Here is a 22670-nt window from a genome sequence, read left to right as displayed (position 1 = left end):
TCCCTCAGCTAACTAGATGTCAAGCTCCTTGAGAATGGGATCGTGTCTCCTAATGCTATTGTACTTTGCCAGAGCTCAGAATGAATGCTTAAACACGATTGCTCGATTGATCGATCAACATCGAGTTCTTTAGCCGTCTGAATGTATATGTGATACTGAGTGAAATATCAGTGAAGCATTCTGAGCTTCCATTTCTTTGTTCTACAATAGATGGATCTCAAAACTTTAGGGGGAAATGTTTGAAATAAAGAAAATAATCTTGTTCCTTTTGTATAAGGCATGCAGTGTGGCCTAGTGGAAGCAGCGTGGCCCCTAGTGAAAAGAATACGTGCCTGAGAGTCAGAGGACCCGGGTCCCAGGTCCACGACCTCTCTTCTGTGTGACTTTGGGCAAGATATTTAACTTCTCTGTGCCTCAGTTACCTCATCTGGAAAATGGACTAAGACTGTGAGCCCTAGGTAGGACAGAGATTGTGTCCACACTGGATTATCTTGTATCTACCCAAGCCCTTAATACAGTGCCTGACACATAGTAAACACTTAACAAATACCACCTGAAAAAGGCAAGAAGTCCTTTGAAACCTCGAGACGTCTCTGCTTATAAACTGCAAGCTAAATTTTGCGAGTAGTCCCTTGATAGCTCATTGTGGACAGGGAATGTGCCTGACGACTCTGTTTTATCCTACCCTCTCGAGTGCTTAATACAGTGGTCTACACACAGTAAAATCTCAATAAATGTCATTGACATTGATCGATAAACTGGTCTCTAGCAAAGGAGAGGGTCCTTTGTTAGAACCAAGTTTCTGCATTTCCAGATCTCTCAACAAATGCATTCATTCAGTAGTATTTATTGAGCGCTTACTATGTGCAGAGCACTGTACTAGGCGCTTGGAATGGACAATTCGGCAACAGATAGAGACAATCCCTGCCCACTGACGGGCTCACAGTCTAATCGGGGGAGACGGACGGACAGAAACAAGACAACTTAATCGCGATAAATAGAATCGAGGGGATGGACACCTCATTAACAAAATAAATAGGGTAATAAAGATATATACAAATGAGCGCAGTGCTGAGGGGAAGGGAGAGGGGGAGGAGCAGAGGGAAAGGGGGGAAAGGGGGCTTAGCTGAGGGGAGGTGAAAGGGGAGCAGAGGGAAAAGGAGAAGCTCAGTCTGGGAAGGCCTCTTGGAGCAGGTGAGCTCTGCTTGTGCTCATATTAAGGCCATATTCTTCTGGAATGCAATGAAGGGACCCATCTCTTAACTATTCTTAGATTAGATGAGCATATTTCAAGATGAAAACGTACCTACCGACCATCTGAAAAGGCAATACATTCTTATGGCCGCTAGATGTCTGCCTTTGTGCAAAAATACACTAAAATCCTAATATAATGAAGAAATCTGCAGGCAGCCGTTACCATTTCGGCTGGTTAAAAGAAGAAGAAATTGAGGCCTAACAAGCTTTTTTCTCAGTTTTCCCATAATCCCTCTCCTTCTTGTGAGGCTTTATCTGCAGGCTTGCACCTATGACACGTTTGAAGAATGAAACACCTTTCCAGCTGCACTGAAAGCAACCATTCAACACATCTTCAACGAAAGCATTTCCAAGGGAGACGTCGTATCTCATTCTGGCGACCAATTTACTAGCAGAGGGAGGTCTGTTACCCCGGCCGGCATCACCCCGGGACCCTGTGTTAAAAGGCTTTTGACATAAAAGTCTCATTTTCTAATAGTCTACAAAGCACGCTTGCCTTGTGACTCTGTGTCCACCCTACCTAGTGCACACGGAGAAAATCGCCTGTGAAAAAGACCACTTGTTCACTCAGCTGCCCATCGGAGCGAGAAAGTACCAGCCGGGAAAGTGCCAATTTTTCGACGTCCAGACTGTCGGACTTCCTGTGATCCTCAAGTGGGGAGTGTGCACAATGGCCTTGTGGATGCGAGGCTTATTTTCAGTCAATCAACCAATCGTATTTATTGAGCGCCGACTGTGTGCAGAGCACTGTACTCAGCGCTCCGGAGAGTACAAGACAACGGAGTTGGTTACTTACCTACAGTGGATTTACACGTTCCCTACCTACAGTGAATTTACAGTCTAGAGGCTATATCTATTTGTTCCATTAGAAGCAGAAGAAAAGGGGACACCGCAAGGTCTCGGATTAGAGGTGTTGGGTTTTAGTAGTGGCTCTGCCACTTGTCTCCCGTGTGGCCTTGAGCAAGTCACTTCATTTCCCTGTGTCTCAGTTTCTTCGACGCCAAAATGGGGATTCGACTGTGAGCCCCGTATGGGACGTGGACCGTTTCTGACCTGATTATCCTGTATCTACTCCAGCTCCTGGCTTAAAAAATTCCATAAAAAACTGAAAAAATAATACAAGCCCATGTGCAAGTCTAATTGTACAGAATGAATAATAATGATGATATTTGTTAAGCGCTTACTCTGTGCCAAGTACTGTTCTAAGCTCTGAAAAAGATGGTATTTGTTAAGCGCTTACTACGGGCCAAGCACTGTTCTAAGTGCTGGGGGAGATACAATAATAATGTTGGTATTTGTTAAGCGCTTACTATGTGCAGAGCACTGTTCTAAGCGCTGGGGTAGACACAGGGGAATCAGGTTGTCCCACGTGGGGCTCACAGTCTTAATCCCCATTTTACAGACGAGGGAACTGAGGCACAGAGAAGTTAAGTGACTTGCCCACAGTCACACAGCCGACAAGTGGCAGAGCTGGGATTCGAACTCATGAGCCCTGACTCCAAAGCCCGTGCTCTTTCCACTGCACCACGCTGCTTCCCATACGAGAATATCAGGTTGTCCCACATGGGGCTCACAGTCTTAATCCCCATTTTACAGATGAGGCAACTGAGGCACAGAGAAGTAAAGTGACCTGCCCAGAGTCACACATCTGACAAGTGGAGGAGTCGGGGTTCGAACTCATGACCTCCGACTTCCAAGCCCGTGCTCTTTCCACTGAACCATGGGTTCAAGCCGGATATCTGAGGGAAGATAACGCGTCGAGTGTATAGGCTGAATATGGATTAAATCTAGGAATCTGAGGAAAAAGAATGGACTCTTGGAATTGCGGATTCAGAATGCCAGAATGGGGCATGTGTGGAACAGTGCAATCTTCTTACCCCCACAGGGGGCTCCTCTAAGTCAGAGCAGAGTCAGGGTTATATAATGGCTCTCTCAAAAGCATCATTACCAAAGGCACCAGCTTTCAGGGAGTGATTGGGGAAATCACCCTTGCCCTCAATTGTCCTCTCTTGACCCTTCCCGACTAGAATCCGGACAGCAAGGGCAAAGCCACCAAATCTTCCGGGCGAGGTGACCGGACCTATTCAGCCCTCCTCGTGCACCCCTGCAGGACCGGAGGCCGGCAGGAACCCGGAGCTCGCCAGAGGGGCATCCCAACATCTGGCCTATTCTCTCTTTCAGCAGCGGAAGCCAGTCCCTTTCCCCGGAGAAGTCTTTGACCTCCTGTGCGGGTGGAAATCCTTCTTGTGCCTCCTGTGCAGGTGGAAACCCTTCTTGTTTTCCCCCTGGGGCTTCAGCAGGTCACCCTTTGCCGGTATTTGGGCATACAGGCCTGGCACCATATCCTGACTAATCCTTTCCCCTAGACTTACCCCTTTATCACCACGGACCCCGCCTGCCACGGTCATCACTTCTGCTGCTGCTAGTCATCGATCAATCAATCAAATGAGAAGATTTTGCAATTTCTCAAATACAAAACCTCCCAGATCTTACAAGATATTTGGCATTGTCCTGCAGCTAAAAATGGCATGGTATTGCTCCTACCTTTGCATAGGATCCATTCAGAGAGGAGGATGTGGGCAGGGGATAGATGGGATGGAGGTACAGTGAGTAGGCTGGCGGTGAAGGAGTAAATGGTTCAGGCTGGTTTTTAGTAGGAAATTAGTGAGGTAAGGTAGGAGGGAGTGAGGTGATTGAGTGCTTTAAAGCTGATGGTGAGGAGTTTCTGCTTGATGCAATGGAGGGCAACCACTGGAGTGGGAAGAGACTTGAGAAGTAGGGAGATGTGACTGCACATTTTTTTAGAAAAATGATCTGGGCAGCAGATCATGGACTGGAGTGGAAAGAGACAGGAGGCAAGGAAGGCAGTGTGGAGGCTGATGTAGTTGTCAAGGAGGAATATGATACATGCTTACAAACATGCTGAATACTGTGCAAGAGTGAAAATGTGGTACAAAGAAAATGAAAAATATCTAGAACAGAGAAAACGAACTAGGAAACAGACTAGGGAAGTGAGAAGTTTGTAGTGTAGTTTGTACTCTCTTGAATAATTAGTAAATAAGATTGTGGAAGTCTTCATATGTCTGAGGAAATGCTGAATGGAGGCTGGAAGGACACTGAGTTCTGAGGACCTTCATTTGTCCCCAACAAAATGGGGATCATCTATAAAATGGGGATCAAATTCCTGTTCTCCCTCTCCCTTTGAAGGACTGTAACCAACCTGATTATCTTGTCTCTACCCCAGCACTTAATGGAGTGGTTAGTACGTAGCAGGTGTTTAAATGATTTTCACTCTCACTGTTAGCTACAATGATGACAACTGATCTGCCCAGTCTCCCCACTCTAAAACCTCCTACAAAACCTTTCTAGGAGGGTATGTGAGATAGTATTTCATTTTCCTCAGCCTCTCTGCTGTAACTTCCAGCTGTGATACATCAAGAGAAATCAGCCACTTCCACCTGCAGGGCAGAAATTACTTCTGCTCAAATTTAAATTGAATGAATTTTCCTGAGGAGAAGTTTTCTAGTCCTGCATAATTCCCAGATTATTCCCACACCCTGGGGTCTCCTTTCTGTATCCCATCCCTCTTTGTTTAAGGTCTGTTTTTCTTTTTTAAAAAAGAACGCTTTTTCGGACCACCTATGCATCTTAGGGCTGCAGGCAAGAGGAAGGACGGGCAGTGTCAGTGGAAGAGGAGGAAGAGGAAGAAGGGCTCAGAAGAAGAGCAGGTGAAGGGGAGGAAAGGCCTTAAGGGAGGAGACTTTTTGGAGGTGATAAGGAAGCGTGGCAGGCAAGACCTAAAATTCTTCTCTGCCCCCTCCCTTCCCCACTGCCTCCTCCTGCTCTAATAATAATAATAATGGTGGTATTTGTGAAGTGTTTACTATGTACCAAGCACTGTTCTAAACTCTGGGGTAGATAAGAGAGAATCAGATGGACACAGTTCCTGTCCCACAAGGGGCTTACAGTCTTCACCCCCATTTTAAAAATGAGGTAACTGAGGCCCGGAGAAGTTAAGTGACTAGCCCAAAGTCACACAGCAGACATATGGCAGAGTCAGGATTAAAACCCAGGTCCTCTCACTACCAGGCCCGTGCTTTTCCCACTAGACTACGGTGCCTCTCTTCTCCGTACCTGTCCCACCCAGACCGGCCCTCGGACCCCCGAGTCTTGTGGTTGTGGAGCAGTGGAGAGGTGGGGGCCTTGGGGAGGTTGAGGCCTGCAGTGGTGATGGAGGTGCATTACAATGGAGCTTTGGAAGGGGGAAGGGAGTGGATTTGGGGTGAAGGGGGTGAGGGGAGACTAGAACAAGAAAGGGGATATAGAGAGGGTATCGAGGGGGGTGATTTTAGGGTGTGGAAAGCTTCTGAATCGACCTTGGGGGGATGCTCAGCTCTTAAAGGCACAAATGGGGTGGGGAGAAGTCTCCTTCATCTAGTTTGAGTAGAAAGAAACTCAAGTTTTGGAGACTCCTAAGACATTGAAAGTCAATCTTCTTCTGGGTCATTCTGCCGGTTACCGCGTTGAACAGTTTGCAATTTGTAGGCAGCAGCTATTGGTGAAAATGTGTTACTGTAACAGTTCATCATGTTTTCCCAGATCGTTAACTCTAATGAGCTCTCATTGTATCCAACAGTAATCCCATGTTGTATCTTTGTTTCCTCTAGCAAGGGTTCTGACCACTGATCACATGTGTTAAGTGGCTATTTCGCTTAGAAACGGTCCACAGAGAAACTTTCAAAGAGTAATACCTTGCCATCAGTCAGTCGACCCATCCTATTTATTGAGAACTTACCACGTGCAGAGCATTGTACTTAGCACTTGAGAGAGTACAACAGAACAGAGTTGGTAGGCACATTTCCTCCCTACAATCAGTTTACAGTCTAGAAGGAAGAACTGTGGTATTTGTTACTCTGTGCCAAGCACAGAGAAGCAGCGTGGCCTAATGGCAAGAGCATGGGTTTGGAAGTCAGAGGACGAGGGTTCTAATCCTGCTTCTCCCCCTCTAGACTGTGAGCTCCATGTGGGCAGGGAATGTGTCTGTTTCTTGTTATATTTTGATCTCCCAAGTGCTCATTACAGCGCTTTGCACATAGTAAGCGCTTAATAAATAGAATTGAATGAATGAATGTGTCCAACCCGATTACCTTCTATCTACCTCAGCATTTAGAACAGTGTGTGACAGATAATAAGCACTAAATAAATCAAATTATCATTATTAATTTTATTATTACTAAGTACTGGGGGAGATACATGATAATCAGGTGCCACACAGGTCTCAGTGCTCACAGTCTAAGAAGGAGGGAAAAACAGCTTGGTCTAGTGGATAGACCATGAGCCTGAGAGTCAGACGTCCCTGAGTTCTAACACCGGCTCTGCCACTTTGCTGTGTGACCTTGGGCAATTCATTTCACTTGTCTGTACTTCAGTTACTGCATCTGTAAAATTGGGATTAAAACGGTGGCCCCATTTGGGACAGGGACTGTGTCCAAACTGATTATCCTGGATCTACCCAAGCACTTAGTACAGAGCCTGACATGTAATAAACACCTAAGTAAGATTAAAAAAACACCAGAAAAATGGTATTGAATCCCCATTTTTCAGATGAGGAAACAGAGGCACGGAGAAGTTAAGTGACTTACCCAAGATCAAGCAGCAGGCAAATAGTGGAGCTGGATTTGGAACCCAGGTCCTCCGACTCCCAGGCCCATGCTGTTTTCACTAGATCACGCTGCTTCGCAACAAAACCTGGAAGGATCCAAACCAGAGGTCTAAAAATGGAAGGCTTTGTTCAATATTCCTAATCTATTAAATAAAATAGTAATCCCTTTTAAGGAATAGTCAATAAGGGGGATTTTATGTACAATTCATCACGGCAGGAAATAGTTCTAGTGGCTTTTCTCAAAATGGCTTAGCTTCTTTACTTCTAGGTGGAGCTAGAGCAACACAGAATAATCAACAGAGAGCAGATTGTAACACTTGGAAAAGTTTTGCTCATGTTCAGTGCAAGGAAAGAGAATGCGCTTGGGTGGGTGGAGTTGATGGAATGATTATTTATTTTAAGATGTCCGACTGCCTTCATTTCAAATTTCTCATGCCTTATAACCCCTCCCCCCACGGTTGCTCAGAGATCAGGCTGCTAAATGCTCCTATTGTTTAATACTTTCTCCTTTGTTCACTTGAATAATTTTAAAAATACACATTGCACATTTCCTTTTTAGGTGCTGTGGATTCAGGTATATCAGTTCACTTGACCATATAGGGAACCTTCCTCCAATTCCCCCTTGCCGTAGAGTGTTTATTCTTATTTTGTCCCCACTGGCTACATTCCGGGCTACTTTTCTAAGTACTTGTGCTTCTAAAATGCCAGTCTCTTTTGGCAGTGTTTTTTTTTTTAAAGGTATTTGTTAAGTGCATTTCTATGTGTCAGGCAGTATACTGAGCAGTCAGGTAGATGCACGGTTGGACACAGTCCATGTCCCACATGGGACTCACATTCTTAATCCCCATTTTATGGATGAGGTAACTGAGGCACAGAGAAGTGAAGCGACTTACCCAAGATCACTCATCAGACAAGCTTTGTAGCCGGGAGTACAATCCGGGTCCTTCTGAATTCCGGGCCTGCGCTCTGTCCACTAGGTCACTCTGCTTCTTCTAGTGGGTAGAACATTTTGAATTTGATTTTCTACATAATAACAAGACCCCACCCTAAAGGCAAGCCACCACATATAGAATAGGATTTCCTCATTACAAGGCTGCTCTCGAGGTCAAGGAGTAAACCATGTGTGTTATTGTGATGAGGAACTGTATTAAGAAAATGCAAAAAAACTTGACATAAACAAGGCAATTTATTACACATTGATGTAATGAAAAAAATTCCCATAAACAAGGAAAAACACAATCAAGAATCAGGAACTCCTCTAAGGAGAATCATACTCTTTCTGAATATCAACCAGGTTCCTGACTCTGGATTTACTATATTTTGGGGTTTTCTAATTTTTCATGTCTTTTTGTATCCAAGTATAGTTTTTGGATCCAAGTAAAGCTTTGTTTGAAACACATAGAGGTGTTATCATAAACATGTGCTGACATGTTTAGAAATAAACTTTTTTGTGTATGTACTGGGGTGGGGCGGAGGGGGGGTCATTGTCCTGCAAGAGAGTTAAGCCTGAGGAGTGGTGTGGAGGATGGCTCAACAGGTGAAACTATGGGGAAAGTGTGGATATCATAGAGAAAATTATTCAGGGAATCACCATCATTATCATCAATGGTATTTATTGAGTGCTTAATATGTGGTGAGAGCAATGTACTCAATGCTTGGGAAAGTATAATACGACTGAGTTGCGTGCCTACAATGAGCTTACAGTCTATACAGCACATATAATGTCTGTTCATCAGGATTATGACATAGGTAGAGAAGTCATTTAGGTGGCTTTTAAATCATACTGGGAAAGAGCCTGAAGGCATTTCACTTTTAGCTAGTTAATTTTTATTTAGATTATAATAGCTCGAAAACACCGGGTAAAAGTACTGAGAGACACTAAAATCCATGCCCCATTGTGTCCCCCAGTATTGGAAATGGCTTGAACCTTTATGCTCCAGGAAGCTCTAACTCAGTCAGTCAATCGATCAATCATCTATATTGATCACTTACTGTACCCAGAACATTGTACTAGGCGCTCAGAAGAGTATAATACAACAAGGTTAGTAGATTCATTTCCTGCTTTTGGGGGGTTTCAGTGTTCCCTGAATAGTGAGAAGTAATGTCAGTATCTGGCTGCCTCTGCTTCTCTGCCACTGGGTGTGGCCATAACAAGTAACATTATTATCATCATCATCAGTAATAATCATAATAATATAATAAAAAACACAACAGTGATATTTAAGAGCTTACTATGTACCAAGCCCTGAACTAAGGACTGAAGCGCATACAAGATAATAACTTTTCAATCGTATCTATTAAATGCTTATTGTGTGGACAGCACTATACTAAGCACCTGGTAAAGTAAAATGCAACAATAAAGAATGACAATCCCTGCCCACAGCAAGTTCAAGCGTTCAAGGTTGGACATAGTCCCTGTCCCACATGAGGCTCATAGTTTAAGCAGGAGGGAGAACGGATACTTAATCCTCATTTTACAGATGGGGAAACTGAGTCCCAGAGATGTGAAGTTGCTTGCCCCAGGTCACACAGCAGACAAGTGATAGAGCTGGAATTAGAAGTCAGGTTTTCTGATCACCATTGTGGGTTCTTTCCACTAGGTCATGCGGCTTCTTATTCCATCCCAGTCTCTCCCAGAATTGACCATTTGAATTTTCGTAGCAGTTGTTACATCAGCATGTTCCATGACTTTTTCCAAGCTCTTCATAGCAAGTCTCCTTAACATTAATCTTTGGCGTATTTCTTGACTACTAGTTCCTTTATTATTAATTATCCATCCCAGGAGAGGAAAATTCTCAACCATTTCAATGTTCTCTCCATTCACTACCAGTGTGTTAAAACTTCCAGTTGTCATGATCTTTGTTTTCTTGATATTCAGATGTCTGCATAGTTCCAGGCACATCTTCTGGAGCTAGGAAAATTCTTTGCATTATGATGCCTTAGCTTTAAAGGACATTAGAAGCACAGTAATGTTAAAAAATGCAATGTCAATTATTTTCCAAAGTGCAAAGATAGTTCCCAAATAATAATCCTTAATGATAGCTCACTTGTTAACATTAGGTGACCCAAAGCTTTTAAAATTTGAAAAAAGTCAGAGTTCACTAATGTTAAGAATCGAAGAATCTTGTTAAAAAGAAAGGTTTGGAGATGAGTACCCAAAATGACCTAATCTCGCAGAAATGGCCGAAAAGGTCACCATACATGAAATGTCTCCTCTTATCTAAGGGATAATTTCCTGAGCTTTTAGGCTGAATCAAGGAAAATACTGCTTGTGATTGGCAAAAGGGGAGTACATTGCTTTATTTTTGAAGGTGCGTTTGAATTCCCGTAGCGTAGCTTTGGGGTTTTTTTGTCCAGGGCCTTCCTCGGGGGAAGAAAGAGGAATGAATTGGGGAAACTGAAGTCAACCAGTTTATAAGCTCCTTGTGGGCTAGGAACACGTCGTCCAGTTCTGTTGTATTGTACTCTCCCAACCTCTCAATACAGTACGTGCACGCTAAACGCCACTGATTGATTGGTTGACTTCAGTCTCCAATTATAAGCTGGAGGGGGAGACAGACATTAAAATAAATTACCGATATTTTCATAAGTGTTATGGGTAGTGTGAACACCAGGTGCTTAAAGATTCAAGTGCATAAGCAACACAGAAGGGAGAGGGAGTAGGGGAGATGAGGGATTTTAGTAAGGTTTTGAAGATGGGGAGGGTGGTGGACTGCCATATGTGAAGAGGGAGGGAGTTCCAGGCCAGAGGGAGGACATGGGCAAGGAATTGGAGGTGAAATAGATGATGAAAACATCTGCTAGTGCTGCTGAGATTGAAAATAGTAGTAACGATAATGATATAGTAATAAGTAATGATAATACTTATTTGTAAAGTGCTTCTTATGTGCCAAGCACCGTTCTAAGCACTGGATATCAGTAATCACAATGGTGAGAGTTGTTAAATGGGTACCGTGTCATACAATGTAGTAAGCTCTGGGGTAGATGCAAGATCATCAGGTCAGACACGGTCCCTGTCCTACGTGGGCCTCATGGTCTAAATAGGAGGGAGCATAGGTACAGGATACTCATTTCGAATACCAATTAAGTGACTTGGCTGAGGTCACACAGGAGAGAAGTGACAGAGCCAGTATTAGAACCCAGGTCCTCTGACTGTCAAGCCCGGACTTTTTCCACTAGGCCATGCTGCTTCCCGCTGCTGCTGAAAACTCCTTGCAGTCTACTCAAACTAACCATCACGACACTTAGGGTCACTGTGATTTTATTTCCCCCTAATGCAGAGCCAGTCACTGATGGGCATGATTCAGAGGTAAACTTGAATAATGATCTTGAGGTTGGTCGTTGATATCATGCACTGGAATCCTAAGGGAATAGAGAAGTCAAGTTCATTCTTTCAAATAATGACATCAGACTGGAAGGAGTCACTCAGGATACAGTTTCAACTCTGGCAGGTATTGTCTTCTACTGGTTATTGTCTGACTAATGTAGCCAGGATTACTTTATCCTCTTCACTGGAAGGAAAGTAAACTGGCCTAATTAGTGAGAGGAACTCTTTCCGAAGAGGCAGAGGTAAAAACATTATGAGAGTCCAACTACACTTTCCCCCTCACTTTTGGCCTTGTCTGCTTCAAGAGCTCAAAAGAAGCCACGCTATGGATACGTCAGGGGTTCGACTGTAGAGGGAGAAACTTCCTTGGTGAATATGGAATAGGAAGAGGTTTGAGGATTTTTTTAATGGCATTTGTTAAGCTCTTACTATGTGCCAGGCACTACTCTAAGCACTGGAGTAGATACAAGCCAGTCAGTTTGAACACAGTCCTGTTCTACATGGGGCTCACAGCCTTGATCCCCATTTTACGGATGAAGTAGCTGATGCCCAGAGAAGTAAAGTGATTTGCCCAAGGTCACATAGCACAGGGAAGTTTTTCTGAATATGGTCAGCTTTGATATATAGCTACATTTATGAAAGAGTGAAATTAAAATGATAAAATATGTTCCTGTAATGAATTTGAAGCCACAGATGCCTGGTTTTTTTTGTTTGTTTCATTTGTTTTTTAATCTGCTGGCAGCTCAGTTTCATATCCTGTCTCGCAGCCTGAGGGAGACAGCACGTCTCTTACAATAAATCCTGCATTTACTCCCCTGGTTTGATTCTTGGAGTGTAATGCACTATCAAATGAGAACTATAAGCTGTATAAGCTCCTTGTGGGCAGGCATCGTATCTGCCATTCTGTTGTATATTATACTTGCCCAGTTGTTCAGAACAGTGGTCTTCACACAGTAAACTCTCATACCCCTGAATTATTGATTGAACACTGTCATCCTTGGCAGAACAAAAGCCCTTTCCTCCTTATAATAAGGGTTCGTTACAGAAAGGTCATCTAGGCTTTTCTGAGCTAACTTTTTCCTCAATCAAAAAGATCAGAATGAGATCTTCCCTGCTGAGAGACAGAGCTCATGTCTAATTCCTACTTCTGTAATGTCTCCCAGTATTTAGTATGGTGCTCCTCGCATAGGAAGCACTTAATGAATATTATTACTTCTGCTACTGAAAACCCTTAGGGGAACATCTTCTATTTCATTCAGGAGCTCAGAGAGCATTCCAAGGAAAAGTTCTCCAAAACAGGAGTGGGAAGTCGATTTTTACTACTAATGGGCTTAATTTGCTCTTCCATTCACCTAATACCGAGGTCTCCTTTAATCAAGTGCCGATCAAAATATTTATTCCCGAATTAGTTGTTTTCCATAGGAAGTTTACTATTGCCTTATTCGGTATGTACTGTTAACCAGAATATGTGGCGAAAACGATTTCCAAAGAGGAGGAGGAAAAGGAAAGTTACCGTTCAATAAAGCGATGTCTACTCATTTGTTGTGACAATTTGGTGAATATAACTAAAATAAGGTCACTGCCCCGTATTCAGGCAGTTTCTACTGTCACAACCTGACCACGAAAAGGCCAGAAAGAGTGCTTAAAAGATACTTTTTTCTTCAATTCTTATCTTCAAAAAGAATGATATCATAAAGCCCAAGGGATTTCAGTCAGGTGCTATAATTGGAGTAGATCACAGACTTTCCGTCTTGAATGGGCTTTGGGTTTTCCTTTTAAGCAGAACACTGCATCGAAGGACAAAGAGTTTTATCTCTTGCAGCGGGGAAAGCTAAGAATAACAGCTCTTTATGAGTCATGCAAACACGTTCAGAGAGGGATTTTTTCTGTTAAACATCTGGAGCCCTCTTCCTGGCTTCTCCCCCACCTTAAAGCAGGTAAAATAGCCATGGCTTGAAAGCGATAATAGTGGAGAATTTACTGAATTTTAATAAAGTAAAAGAGAAAGAGTTAGATGTGAGCAGAGTCGGTGGAAGAAAATGCGCCAAAGTGAAGCTCCACGCAAAGAAATCCAGACCAAATCTAAACTTCATCTTGAGGCCAGGTACTTTGAAGGTGGCTGGAATCTCGGTTCAGCATTCTGACCCTTTCATGGTAACAGAATTCTCTGTCTGGGGAGACAACCAATAAATCGGACAGGTTGGCAGGTTCCATTCATGATTTTTGATTTGTGTTTTGGGCAGAAAACTAGCATTTTGATTGCTGTTCATAAATAAAAATTAGGGTTTCATGAAGTGCTCCCTGCTACCAACTATTAGATCGATCTATTGATTTGTTTATTACAACATGTTTTGGGTTTCTTTGGTGTGTTCCTTTAATTAGAATTTAATCTAAAGAGAGACCCCATTATCCTCTCCATACCCTCCCATACAAATTTTCCTAGGAGAAATGGCCATCTAGAGGAGCCTCATAAACTCATGAGAAACAGCGTGGGGTAGCGGATAGAGCAAGGGCCAGGGAATCAGAAGGACCTGGGTTCTAATCTCAGCTCAGCCACTTGTCTGCTGTGTGACCTTGGGCAAGTCACTTAACTTCTCTGTGCTTCAGTAAACTCATCTGTAAAGCAGGGATCGAAACTGTGAGCCCAAATGGAACATGGGCTATGTCCGACCTGATTAGCTTGCATCTACTCCGGTGCTCAGTACAGTGTCTGGCACATAGTAAGCACTTAACAAATACCATAAAAGTTTTTTAAAAGCTCAGCTATTACAGACTCTTCTGTGTTGGAAGATTTATGCAGAACAATGACTCCACCAACACAAAGCTTTGCTGATCCAGTACAAGGGTGGATGCCTGCCTTCATTCACAATATAAAAAATTCTGCTTTCTCGGTTTTATTTGTTCACCCTGCATTCGCAATGCATGCTTGCTATATATAATTTTACGTGGGTGTTCAGCTAGCGGGAAAAGCTTTCCTCCTTCCCTCCTCTGCCAAAGTCTGGAACCGAAAAGGGAAGAGATGTGGCATAAGTATGTGGGCTGGGAAGAAAAAAAAATCCCTAAGGATCATCTATTTTTTTTTTTTTTTACCATGAGTTATCAAGTAGAATATAATTTCTAACGGAAACATTTTCTGTTGGAAGGGAACAATAAAAGAGAAAGAAAGTTAGCCTATTTAAAAAATATTTTAGCCCGATCACAAAATTTTCTCTTTGCACGTAGCTAACATCAAACAACATATCACGTGGTCGCAAACCAAACAAATCAGCAAATTTCAGGAGTCCCACATTCCATCGGCAACTAAATAATAGTAATTATTATGGTACTTGTTTGGTGCTTACTATGTGCCAAGCACTGTTCTAAGTGCTGGGATAGATATAGGTTCATCAGGTTGGACCCAGTCACTATGCCACATAAGAGTCATACTTTTAATCCCCATTTTACAGATAAGGTAACTGAGGCCTAGAGAAGTTGAGCAATTTGCCCAAGGTCGCACAAAAGCCATGTGGCAAAGCCAGGGTTAGAACCCAGGTCCTTCTGATTCCCAGGCCCATGCTCTATCCACTAAGCCACTCGGTTAGATAGATCACTGCCTCAACACAGCATTGATTTGAATAGCCCACATCGCTGAGTGTGGTGAAATGAAAGGTAAAAGAAACTTGTTCCAAGTCATGCTAAATTTTCTAATCAGAGGGAGAGCAGGGAAAACCAGTGGAAATTCTAAGGACTAGCTGCTTCAGAAAGCAGTCATTTTTGCCAACGACCTATTCAACATTTGCCAGTAAACAGTCTTTGACTTGAGAGTGGTCCAGTTGTGAAAAATCAACTTTTTTATGTATTACAAGAGGCCCAGATGAACTCCTGTTGCCTAGTCCAGGCTGGACCTTCTTGTGGGTTACTAACTGCCTTTGTCTCCCCATCTTTTGCCTTGCCAGACTCCAAACCCTCCAAACCTCCAAAACCACAAGACCAGCCATAAATTCTGTTGAATTGTAAACTCTTTCAGAGTAGGGGTCTTGCTTATGCAATCATACTCTCCCAAGCAAAGTACAGTGCTATGCACACAGTAAGCACACAGTAAAGACCACTGATTAATTGCTTCATTGACCTGTTCACATGTGCTGGGATGGGGAAAATCAAAGAAGGTTAATAGTATGCATTTAACAAATACTATTAAAAAAAAAAAGAAATTGGTGCTAACGAATGTCCATTAGCACTGATTGATAGGATACTGTTAAGTCTGAGGGTGGGTTAGCACAAGCTACGATGGGGAGGAGGAGTAGGGAAAGGCCACGGTTGGTGGGCAGTGGGTTGGGGACTTTAAATAAGCAACTCATGGAGTTGAGGAGAAGCAGAGAAATCCCATAGTCGCGCCTCACGTATAGCTTCCAGAACATGGAAACTCCTCTTTCATACAGCCCATCTCTTCTTGCCTGTCGCTAGATGATCTCCCTCATCCTTGGGGCTGGATTCATTTGGGAGGATCCAGGATATGGAAGGGCAGAAGCAGCGAGCCACACAGGAGGCCATAACTGAAATCCAAGTGTGTGGGTCCACACCATCTCTCCCCTTCTCCCTTCACAAACAAGAATCAAAGAATCTAAAGGAATGAAAGCACGTGCCCGCATGACTTTGTTCATTTAGAAAGGATGCTTTTGATTTTTCACTGTTATTTCTCAAAGACCTTTGCTTTAAACTATAATAATAACAATCACAACAATAATACTAACAGCAATTATGCTACTTGTTATGTGCTTACTATGTGCCAGGCACTGTAGTAAGCACTGAGATAGATACAAGCTAATCAGATCCCACGTGGAGCTCATGGTCCAAGGAATAGGGAGAACAGCTATTGAATTCCCAATTTGTAGATGAAGAAACTGAGGCTCAGAGAAGTCGAGTGACTTACCCAAGGTCACCCAGCAGGTAAGTGGCCAGACGGGATTACTACCCAGGTTTGATTTCAAAATTCTCCACCAAGCTAGACGAAACCCACTCTGCCCTGTATTCCACAGTCTAACCTCACAGATCCTGTCAGAAGAATTCCTCCTCGGAACTTTCCCTTTCTTTCCTACCATTGTGTCTTCTTCCACACTCACCCTTATAAGCAGTGGATAGTCCAGAGTCCTGAATATCCTGATGTGGAGGGAACTCCAAAGTAATGTCACAATTAGACACGAGACTTCCAGAACACTTCGGTCGGGATACAAGCTTCGTGGCCCTAAGGTGAGACGACTATCCGGGCTAAAGCAGTCCTCCAAGAGGAGTCCCTGACTAAACCCTCTTTTCCTTCTCATCAACTCCCTTCCCTTCACCCTGACTTGCTCCCTTTATTCATCCCCCCTCTCAGCCCCACAGCACTTATTTACCTCTCTCTAATTTATTTATTTATATGAATGTCTATCTCCCCCTCTAGACTCTAAACGTGGTGGGCAGGGAATGAACCTGTTGAGTTGTTACATTATACTCTCCCAAGTGCATCGTACAGTGCTCTGCGCACGGTAGGTGCTTAATAAATACGACTGAGTGACCGACGGAGTGACTGACGGACCCCGGCTACGATGCTCACTCTAAGCTGGAATGGCTTTCAGAGGTGACGGGAGTCGGAGGTGAAAGAGCAGGCTGAAGTGAGAAAGTAGCAGCGTAGCCCGCCAAATCACAAACGATCCCATGATGTTACCTCACCAAAACATTCATTCATTCAATAGTATTTATTGAGCGCTTACTATGTGCAGAGCACTGTACTAAGCGCTTGGGATGAACAAGTCGGCAACAGATAGAGACGGTCCCTGCCGTTTGACGGGCTTACAGTCTAATCGGGGGAGACGGACAGACAAGAACAATGGCACTAAACAGCGTCAAGGGGAAGAACATCTCGTAAAAACCGATGGCAACTAAATAGAATCAAGGCGATGTACAATTCATTAACAAAATAAATAGGGTAACGAAAATATATACAGTTGAGCGGACGGGTACAGTGCCGTGGGGATGGGAAGGGAGAGGTGGAGGAGCAGAGGGAAAAGGGGAAAATGAGGCTTTAGCTGCGGAGAGGTAAAGGGGGGATGGCAGAGGGAGTAGAGGGGGAAGAGGAGCTCAGTCTGGGAAGGCCTCTTGGAGGAGGTGATCTTTAAGTAAGGTTTTGAAGAGGGAAAGAGAATCAGTTTGGCGGAGGTGAGGAGGGAGGGCGTTCCAGGACCGCGGGAGGACGTGACCCAGGGGTCGACGGCGGGACAGGCGAGACCGAGGGACGGCGAGGAGGTGGGCGGCGGAGGAGCGGAGCGTGCGGGGTGGGCGGTAGAAAGAGAGAAGGGAGGAGAGGTAGGAAGGGGCAAGGTGATGGAGAGCCTCGAAGCCTAGAGTGAGGAGTTTTTGTTTGGAGCGGAGGTCGATAGGCAACCACTGGAGTTGTTTAAGAAGGGGAGTGACAGGCCCAGATCGTTTCTGCAGGAAGATGAGCCGGGCGGCGGAGTGAAGAATAGACCGGAGCGGGGCGAGAGAGGAGGAAGGGAGGTCAGAGAGAAGGCCGACACAGTAGTCTAGCCGGGATATAACGAGAGCCCGTAATAGTAAGGTAGCCGTTTGGGTGGAGAGGAAAGGGCGGATCTTGGCGATATCGTAGAGGTGAAACCGGCAGGTCTTGGTAACGGATAGGATGTGTGGGGTGAACGAGAGGGACGAGTCAAGGATGACACCGAGATTGCGGGCCTGAGAGACGGGAAGGATGGTCGTGCCATCCACGGTGATGGAGAAGTCTGGGAGCGGACCGGGCTTGGGAGGGAAGATGAGGAGCTCAGTCTCGCTCATGTTGAGTTTTAGGTGGCGGGCAGACATCCAGGTGGAGACGTCCCGGAGGCAGGAGGAGATGCGAGCCTGAAGGGAGGGGGAGAGGACAGGGGCGGAGATGTAGATCTGCGTGTCATCTGCGTAGAGATGGTAGTCGAAGCCGTGAGAGCGGATGAGTTCACCGAGGGAGTGAGTGTAAATGGAGAACAGAAGAGGGCCAAGAACTGACCCTTGAGGAACTCCAACAGTTAAAGGATGGGAGGGGGAGGAGGCTCCGGCGTAGGAGACCGAGAATGATCGGCCAGAGAGGTAAGAGGAGAACCGGGAGAGGACAGAGTCCGTGAAGCCAAGGTGAGATAAGGTATGGAGGAGGAGGGGATGGTCGACAGTGTCAAAGGCAGCAGAGAGGTCAAGGAGGATCAGAATGGAGTAGGAGCCAGTGGATTTGGCAAGAAGGAGGTCACGGGTGACCTTAGAGAGAGCAGTCTCGGTAGAGTGGAGGGGACGGAAGCCAGATCGGAGGGGGTCTAGGAGAGAATGGGAGTTAAGGAATTCTAGGCATCGATTGTAGACGACTCGTTCTAAGATTTTGGAAAGGAAGGGTAGTAGGGAGATAGGACGATAACTGGAGGGGGAAGTGGGGTCAAGAGCGGGTTTTTTTAGGATGGGGGAGACGTGGGCGTGTTTGAAGGCAGAGGGGAAGGAGCCCTTGGAGATTGAGTGGTTAAAAATAGAAGTTAAGGAAGGGAGGAGGGCAGGGGCGATGGTTTTAAGAAGGTGAGAGGGAATGGGGTCCGAGGCGCAGGTGGAGGGGGTGGCACTTGCGAGGAGGGAGGAGATCTCCTCTGAGGATACTGCGGGGAAGGATGGGAAAGTAGGGGAGGGGGTTGTTGGGGGGGAGGGGAGAGGCGGAGGGGTGACTTTGGGGAGCTCAGACCTGATCGTGTTGATTTTCGTGAGGAAATAGGTGGCCAGATCATTAGGGGTGAGAGATGGGGGAGGGGGAGGAACAGGGGGCCTAAGGAGAGAGTTAAAGGTCCAGAGCTTCTACTGCCCAACCCTCTGCCTTGGGAATTTTTCTGCTGTCAACTGGGCCCTGAATGGGGGAAAACTCTAATCCCCTCTTCTGGAATTTGTAAATGAATTTAGAGCTGGAGACTTGAAGAATAAGAGGTCAGGAGAAGCAGTGTGGCCTAGTGGTTAGAACACAGACCTGGTAGTCAGAAGATCTGTGTTCTAATCCCGGCTCAGCCACTTGTCTGCTGAGTGACTTTGGGCAAGTCACTTTGTCTACGCCTTAGTTATCGTATATATAAAATGGGGATTAAAATTATCACTGCTACGTGGGACAGAAATGTGTCCAATCTGATTATCTAGTATCGACCCTAGTGTTTAGAACAGGACTTGACCTATAATAAGGACTTAACAGATACCATAAAAAAAGAAATTATCATCAAGTTAAAAGGTTTGAAGCTGCCGATCCAAAGTAAAAGGATTTCAAAGTCCGTTTTCTTATGTTGACAGGAAAAGAAAGGGCCACTTTGACTTTAATTGAACAGTTTGCATCATCATTCTTTGAAATCAACCAGAAATTGGCTTGTCCATCTAACAGAATCTCGACTGGTCGGGAGCTCCCCTTCAGTAGGTAGATCAGGGGTGAATCAAGATTTCCTCTGATGTTTATGAGTCAATCAGTTCTCTCCTCCCTCTTCCTTCCTACTTCTTTCCTGAATCTCAAAAAAGGTTGGATAGGTTTGGGTTAGGTTTAATTTGAGTTTAGTGTAAATATTGCAGTAGCAGGTCTTCCTGACCCTGACCTTTCTTGACTAGCTAGCAAAGGTAATTTCCTTTTTCTTCTATTTTTAGCGGGCAGGGATTTTGTGTACGAATTTGATCCAACACCTAAACCATTCCTTAATTATCGGGTCTAAAGAAATCTTAGAGCTCTTTTATCTAAAATTTTGTTTAAGACCACTTGCAAAACTTCTATCTTTCCTTTATTTCTGAAGGCCTGTTGTTCCTTTCTTTGCATGTGGAATAAGGTACATGAGGACAAATTCTACTTTGTACTTTCCCTCCCTCCTGATTTTTGAAGAGGAAATAAAATGTATTTTTTAAATGCATCATTTGCCTGTAATTTTAAGCAGTAATAAAAGTGCAAGCAGGGTAGGAAAAGGAAGCATCAGAATACTGGAAGAGGAATTTGTTTTTTAAAATACGAGCACTCTAGAAGCAAAAGGGAAGGGTCAGTAGCACTGAAGAGAGGAGTTCACGATCGGGAAGGGGAGTTTCTCATTTAAATGTATGGGCTCTGAGGAAGAGGAGAAATTGTGTAGGCGTGAGGGGAGCGAGGAGTGAGGGTTAATACTAATTTACAGAGCGCTTATTATATTCAGCACTCAAGAGAATGAAATAGAAGAGAAGGACCCTCTTACCTTTCTCTTCCTTTCTCGCCTCCTTTTTTCCTCCTTTTTCTCTTGCTCCCCTTATTGCTAAACTTAATTCCCCACATAATAGTCATTCCCCTGTTTTTAGGTTGCAAAGATTATGCAACCAAGTGGGACAATTGTGCAAATGAATATGGCACGGTAAAATCCCTGCTTCATTTTTTTTTTTTTTTGTAGTTGTTGAGCATAAAGGGCATAACATGCTAATCTCCTGAATGGGAAGTAGGAAGAAACTAGATGAAGAAAGGAAGGCTCTCTCAGATGTAGTTTGAGAGGAATTAAGAAGAGAGTTATGTAGAGAGCCTTTGTAACGGGAATGCCAAAGACATTCAGTAAAATCCCAACAGCAGGACAAACATGGGAAGACAAAAGGGGCCCCAACAAGGAGAGTCAGGTGAAGGTTTCTTTCCCACCACACTCATTTCTTTACTTTTCCACTCCCTAAATCACTTGGCACCCGGAGGACTGGAGAAAACTGTTCGGGCGTCTGAAGCCTCTCTGCTCTACCGCTCTTGTTAGCCCTTTTAGGGGAGGACAATTACCCTCTCCCCCTTCAAAGCCTCATTGAAGACACATCTCCTCCAAGAGGCCTTCCCTGACTAAGCCCTCCTCTCCTCTTCCCCCACTCCCTTCTGCGTCTCCCTGACTTACTCCCTCTGCTCATCCCCGCTCCCAGCCCCACATTACTTATGCCCATATCGGTAATTTAATGTCTGTCTCCCCATCTAGACTATAAATTTGTTGTGGGCGGGGAATGAGTCGGTTTACCGTTATGTTGTACTCTCCCAAGTGCTTAGTACAGTGCTCTGCACACAGGAAACGCTCAGTAAATACGACTGAATGAATGAACAGCATGATATCACTCCTCCCTCTCTCCTCTCACTGGCTGTAGCAGAGGCAGTGGGCAGTAAGGAAAAGGGCTCAAACTGTTCCCACAGGGGAAATAGGCCCAGAGCAGATGTTCTCTTGCCTCACTCTTGCAGTCCCAGTAAGGGGAAATGATCACTTTTTAATCAATTAATCAGCTGTATTTAGTGAGCACTTACTGCATTCAGAGCACTGTATGGGGCGCTCGGGAGAGTACAGTGCCATAGCGTTGCTAGACACTTTCCCTGCGCACAAAGAGTTCACAGTCTAGAACCTGGGGTCTAATCCCGGTTCTGCCACTCATCTGCTGTGTGACCTTGGGCAAGTCACTTCACTTCTTTGTGCCTCAATTACTTCACCTGTAAAATGGGGATTAAGACTGTGAGCCGCATGTGGGACAAGGACTGTGTCCAATCTGATTAACTTGAATCTACCCCAACCCATAGAACAGTGCCTGGTACCTAGGAGCGCTTAACAAATACCATTAAAAAAGAAATGTCTAGAGAGATCAATTTTCCTCTCCCTGGCCTGATTAGGTGGGGAGAGAGAGTGTGTTTGCTTTCAAAAGTGACCAAAAAGAGGAAGGGCTAAAGTTACATTTGGTGTGTCAAAGTTTCCTCTTTGGGGAGATGATGTGTCTCCCATTAGAAGTGTCCACAGATTTTTACTGCCATAACCCAAGGCTTCCTTTGATGCTAACTGGTGCCGCAAGTACAAAGATGATAAGCAGTTATGAAAAGGGGATCTGAACTGGAGCTAGTGTGCCTCGTTGCTTGGGCGGTAATAAATCCTACTAGTTTAAAAGATTACTAGGCGTCGTAAAATCTAGATTTTATTCCTGTCTCTGCCTCTGACTTGCTTAGCAAGTCACTTCACCTCATGGTACCTGACTTTTCCACTTACCAAATGAAGATAAAAGGATTGACCTACCCACACAGGAATGTTGGGTGGCTTAATTAATTAACGTTGGCATTATGCTATGACATAAAAGGCTCTATAGAAGTACAGAATATAATAATAGATGTGCAGCATTTTATTTTGTTAAAAGTGCTACCAGCTAGGGAGAATGAAATTACATTCAAATGGACATAGAGTGGAAAATGTAGTCAAAAGTCAGTCAATCATATTTATTGAGCGCTTGTGCAGTAGTAATACTAAACGCTTGCAAGAGTACTTGTTATGGACAGGGAACATATCTGCTAATTCTTTTGTATTCTCCCAAGCATTTAGTATAGTGCTCTGCACAAAGGAATGCTCAATAAATATGATTGATTGATTGAACAGAGTTGGTAGACACATTCCTGCCCATGACGAGCTTAGCGCCTAGAGA

Source organism: Ornithorhynchus anatinus, chromosome 14 (assembly GCF_004115215.2).
Source record: "Ornithorhynchus anatinus isolate Pmale09 chromosome 14, mOrnAna1.pri.v4, whole genome shotgun sequence".
NCBI classification, from domain to species: domain Eukaryota; kingdom Metazoa; phylum Chordata; class Mammalia; order Monotremata; family Ornithorhynchidae; genus Ornithorhynchus; species Ornithorhynchus anatinus.
The sequence above is the reverse complement of the archived record's forward strand: the minus strand, read 5'-3'. Positions refer to the sequence as shown.